This window comes from Pseudophryne corroboree, chromosome 2 (assembly GCF_028390025.1).
Source record: "Pseudophryne corroboree isolate aPseCor3 chromosome 2, aPseCor3.hap2, whole genome shotgun sequence".
NCBI lineage: Eukaryota > Metazoa > Chordata > Amphibia > Anura > Myobatrachidae > Pseudophryne > Pseudophryne corroboree.
In genome coordinates, this window is record NC_086445.1 from 838,276,908 (window position 1) to 838,282,431 (window position 5,524).

Consider the following 5,524-nt stretch of genomic DNA (forward strand, 5'->3'; position numbering starts at 1 on the left):
TGGTTAAAATGTCCTAATGACTGTAGAAAAGAAAAGAAAAAAGGAAAGAGACAGGGGGAAAAAAATGTAAGAGTGCAGGAAAACATGCCCGCACTTACTGTGATAGCACCTTTACTTTATCTGTGCATTAAAGAAAAGTACATATCGTCTCCCCGGCTGTCCGGGCAGGGATGATTGGGTCGCTTCCATTGGTATCTAGGTATCTCATTCCTGAGTAAATAGGGGAAGAATGTTCCTATGTCTATTAGGGGAAGATAGACATCCTGTCATAGGATTTACGGTGCCCCGGTAGCCCCCGTTATTGGCTTATAGCATATTCTATGCAAGCGGGGTAAGGCCATATATGGACATGGCGTGTTATATAGAGCTTGGCCTGCGGTATTCGGCCCAGAACAAGATATCGGGCTATTGTCTATAATCTGGCCGTCTGTGTAGAGATATTATGCCCTTTAAATAAAACATGCATAGTAATTAGCCCTTATAATTAATTCATTATAATAGGGGGCAACTATAATCAGGCCACCTGGGTAGTGGTATTTTACCTTGGAATGTAGATTGCTTTTTAGTTGCCCTTTATATTGTAAATGCTTCATTACATTATGTGGCAATAATGCTGACCTAGCTAAAACCTTTGAGGTGATTCTGAAAGGGTGAAAGCAGACTGAGACGTGCAAAATGTGTGGCCTTATTCTATTTCTGAGTGGGGCATAGGAGTGATGATGGAGGTGAAAATATTATACTTTGATTTGTTGGATTTGGGACGGTGAATTTTATAAACTAGTGGATTGTTTGACTATATTGGTGCGGTGTTGGGTGTGTTAAAGTGTGTTGACCTGTCAAGGAATGGGTCCAGGGTTTGCTGGTGTGCCTCATAGTGGGTGTCCTTTTGGGTTACTAGGGACTTGCAGGTTAGTATAAACAGTGAAAGGTGAGAAAGGCAAATGAGGGTAAAAAAACGTGTGTGCTTAAACCAAAATATAATTGTGACAGGGTGCCCAAAAAGTGAAATGCGGGATATGTATGGACGTCCAACTATTGCTATTAGATGGTGTGGTATGTGGTGTGTCTGGATGAGGTGAATGATAATGGGTGTGTGTGTGGGGTAATGCCTGAAAGTGCAGTGATTGCTGTTGGGACCGCTGAATTGGTAAAAATTCGGGGTGAATTAGTGAGGGGGTGTGATGTCACCAATGGAAGCAACCCAATCATCCCTGCCCGGACAGCCGGGGAGACGATATGTTCTTTTCTTTAATGCACAGATAAAGTAAAGGTGCTATCACAGTAAATGCGGGCATGTTTTCCTGCACTCTTACATTTTTTCCCCCTGTCTCTTTCCTTTTTTCTTTTCTTTTCTACAGTCATTAGGACATTTTAACCATGGCGAATGGGGCACTGCACAATGGAGTGCCTGATATTTACTTGCCCCTACACATATAGAAACTCCTTCTTCCCGGTCGCCAGGCAACGAGACGCTCAGGCACCACCGGATGTGACGTATCGTCTCTGCCCGGATTGCCGGGGAGACGTGATGATGTCACGTTATGATGCCGGGGAGACGTGGTGATGCCTAGCAACAGGACGCTCAGGCATTGACCCGATAGTATGTGTCGCCTCTACCTGGGTTGCCGGGGAGACGTGATGGGGCACCAGCGATGTAGCCAGCAGATAGCCTAGAGGTGCAGCGACAATGAGTCCTGATATACTTGCTTGCAATCGCACACATGGATTCCTTTTCCCCTCTAGTAAACCTAATCATTAAAGGTAACCTAGCAACCAGTGAAAGGACGTCACTTCCACTGGTTACAGCTGATTGCCTGAAACCAATCAGGCAAGAAATTTTGGATCCCAGTGATTGGCTGGGTTATCTGTAACAGGTATTTAAACCAGACTTACCACCATAATTAGCAGCATTGGAAGTGAACAAGCCCACAGGACGGGTGAAACATGTTTTCCTCTTCTGACCAAGGTCATCAGGAGTATGATGCAGATCTTCCTAACTCCAGACTGACCCAGGGACCTGGGCAGGGACTGGTTTTTTTCTGTATCTCTCCACACACAATTTTATAATTTTTGTGTACATTTTTTCAACTTTCTGAAACCAATATCTGTTAGCAGCACTAAAACCCCTTCTGTTTTATCAGATTGATACAGTGTTAATTTTGCCTGTTATAGACGTGATATAATAATTGTATCTGTCTTTCCATATTCTGTTTTTTCTTTACAATTATCTGTTGCCCTATAGACAACTGGGAGCAGTTGATAATTTTGTTGTTTTAGACACACCCCTCTCTAATGGCTGGTTTCCCCAGTATAACAGCCCTACACCTTGGGTTGTATTTATGATCATATTTTTTATGTGGGATTTTTTGGTGCATGTGCTATAGCCGTTCTAGTCTAATTTAGCCCACAGCAGGGGCTCTATATATAAAAAATGTGTGTCTAAGTTATCAAACAGACTGATAGTGCCTACTCAACAATTCATAACAATACCAGATTCAATTTTACGATATTGATTTCTCAGTATTTTCTTACCTGCCTAGTGATATAATACATTGTGCTTATAGGTAGGATTAATTGGGGTAAATTTAGCATAGGTTATAGTCAGCATATATTGGTCTGGCTTATATTGTCATTATAATACAGCTTCTTCAGCAAACGTTTACCGTTATCTTTACCTATAATTTTCTTTATATCAGCGGACTCTCATCTATGATTCACAGGTTGAAACCTGCGCCTAACGTAGACAGCAGATCCGCAGTTTGCCCTTCTTCTGAAATCTTTAAATCGGTGCACTCTCATTGGTGAGTCGACCAATTGCATCTAAAAGTTACTACCATACCCCACCGACAGAGCCCGATCTCGTCCGATCTTGGAAGCAAAACGGTGGCGGGCTGGGTCAGTATCTGTGAGGGAGACCCCCAGAGAATACCCGGTGTTGTAATTAATGACCCATTTCGACCAGATACCAACAGCAGGATCACCACTTTTTCTCCCCTTTTTTTCCTTTTATCTTCTGTCTTCTTTCTTCTTCTAGATATCTAAAGCTAAAATCAGCTAAACCTATTATCTTCAAATCACAGGGGAATCTAGCAGGCACCCCCATATGTGCACATATTGTTGTTAGGATACATACTCCTGATAAGAATGGTCCGGTCAATCATGACCCATTGAGGTCTCATTAAAACAAGCTTCGCTTGTGCTGGTTGGTTAGGAATCGGATGTAGAGCCATAGTGTCTACATCCCCCTACAAGTCTTTTGGTGATAGACTAACCAGAACATTTCCAATTTTTTTTAAGCACTTTTGTGTGTATAGATATAAATATATCTTATTAACCAAACATGGTGGAGTATGAGAGTGAGGATTTATTTTAAATGAGTTAATAAAAGTTATGTTTTAATTATTAGTCATATAACAAAAACAAGAGTGCACCCACACAAGAGTCTTCTGCAAAGTTGTTTTTTTTCTCTTTTTTTTCCACAATGGGACCTGCCAGAGGAAGAGTGTGCTGGACACCAATGAAAGTACATGAAAAAACAACCAAGAACTATTTGCCCAGAATTAAAATCAAGAATTAGAATTAGAGTATACATTTTCCATCTGAAGAAAGCACCGATTAATAAAGTAAACCTTAGCCCAACAATAGACAGATAAGCCCAGGATTCACCTAAAGTGTGTTTTTCACCAAAAAGGCGAGCATGACCTACTCAGAAGAAGGAAGCAACATTTGTTGAAAACAGTTACATAGACCATTACAGATTTCCTTTTTCAAATTGTTCAGTGAAATGCAAAGCAACCTTTGTGCATAAGGTGATGAACAGATCAAGGATTTTCACAAGTTAGGACGATGCAAACTTATACATTCATAGAAGCATTGCCAGGAGGCAGCAACCAAAACCTCAACTCTGAGGCTAGAGATCTGAATTGTACATCACACTGACCCACATTCATGGTGTATTACTGGAACATTGACCCACATAGAAAACTGGCAGATGCCGAAGACACATTACTGGGATGTCAAGGACCATATGAAATGTGGAAATAAAAATAATGGATTTATTATCTTCCTACTAAGAAAGAGCTCAAGCTAATGTGGACTTGAATTGTGCTGAAATGCTGAAGGTTACTTAGCCTGTTTAGAGATTAAACTAGCTTGTTAAAGCTCAGTGTGTATTAAACACTGATTGAGGAAGTCTATACAGAGTAATGGATCACCATAACAGCAACAACGGGCATCGCCGGTCAGCGACGGGATGCTGCGAAAAATCCGATCGAACGGACGATCGCAAGGTGATTGACAGGAAGAGGCCGTTTGTGGGTGGTAACTGAGCGTTTAGTGGACGTGTTCGGGAAAAGGCAGGCGTGCCCAAGCGTTTTCAGGGAGGATTTCTGACGTCTGATCCGGACTCAAATCATCTCGTTCTCATCGCACTAGAGGAGTAAGTCCTGGGTCGCGCACAGACTGCTCAAAGTGGATTTTTGCAGCTCAGCTACACATGCGATCGCACACTTGCACTGTGAATTTACACTCCCCCTGTAGGCAGTGACTATCTGATCACAGGACAGCAAAATTAGCAGCCCAGTGATCAGATCTGAAGTAGGCCCTAGGTTTGGATGGCTTTTTGCTGTTCCTCCATTCACTGAAGTATATAAAGGATCTAATTCCATCTGGTTACTATCACTTGCTTCAGTTGGTGATACGGCAAATTGTAGTGTTCTTTAAGCCATTGTAATCTCCTACATGCTGTTTCTGAATGCCAAGTATGTCCCAAAAATGTCAAGCCACAGTAAGCTTCTACTGTTATTTAAAAAAAAAATCTGTACCACCAAGTTTATTGCGTGCACAAAACATGAGATGTGTTCAAATTCATCCAGTTGTAATGCTCTCGCAATTTGAGTTACATTATCAGAAATGACTAATCCTGAGGAGAGTCCTAGGTATGCTATAACATGCCTTAGCTTTTCTAACAGGTTTACACTGGTATGCCTCTTGGTGAATACAGTCGATACAGAGAGTAACCTGCCTATGATTGAGCAGCTGGCATTTTGTGTTACATAGTGCTGCTGCTGTTGAAGGCTATACACCCACCCAGTCAGAGTCATGTAATCTTTAGTTTGACCACTACCACTTGTTCGCATATCTGTGGATTATGGGTATAATGGCTTTGAGGCTTTCCTTGCCCCAGTTTGACCACTACCACTTGTTCGCATATCTGTGGATTATGGGTATAATGGCATTGAGGCTTGCCCCTGTGTGTGGTGTATGGTATGTTGGCAATTTTAAATTTTTCGACTGTAAACATTCCCTTTATTATTAAAGGTGATTTTTTTTTTTAACATTGTCAAATATTTAGATTTCAGTTGCCCTTTCTTAAACTTTGTGCCCCTTTGACCACCTAGAGAAGTAGTTGAAGTACTATCATGACTGGCAGCAGCTGCAGCACTAGTACTGGGTTGCGTCCCCTGCTCTTCTATCGACTTATTCATATCCATATTTCTGGGCGGGTTTTTTTACATATTGCTGC

General features: G+C 41.7%; 1 pseudogene; it reads left to right on the forward strand.

Annotated features, from left to right (window-relative positions):
- The first annotated feature begins 2,825 nt into the window (after window positions 1-2,825).
- Window positions 2,826-2,944, forward strand: LOC135052630 (5S ribosomal RNA; annotated as a pseudogene).
- The last annotated feature ends 2,580 nt before the right edge of the window (window positions 2,945-5,524 follow it).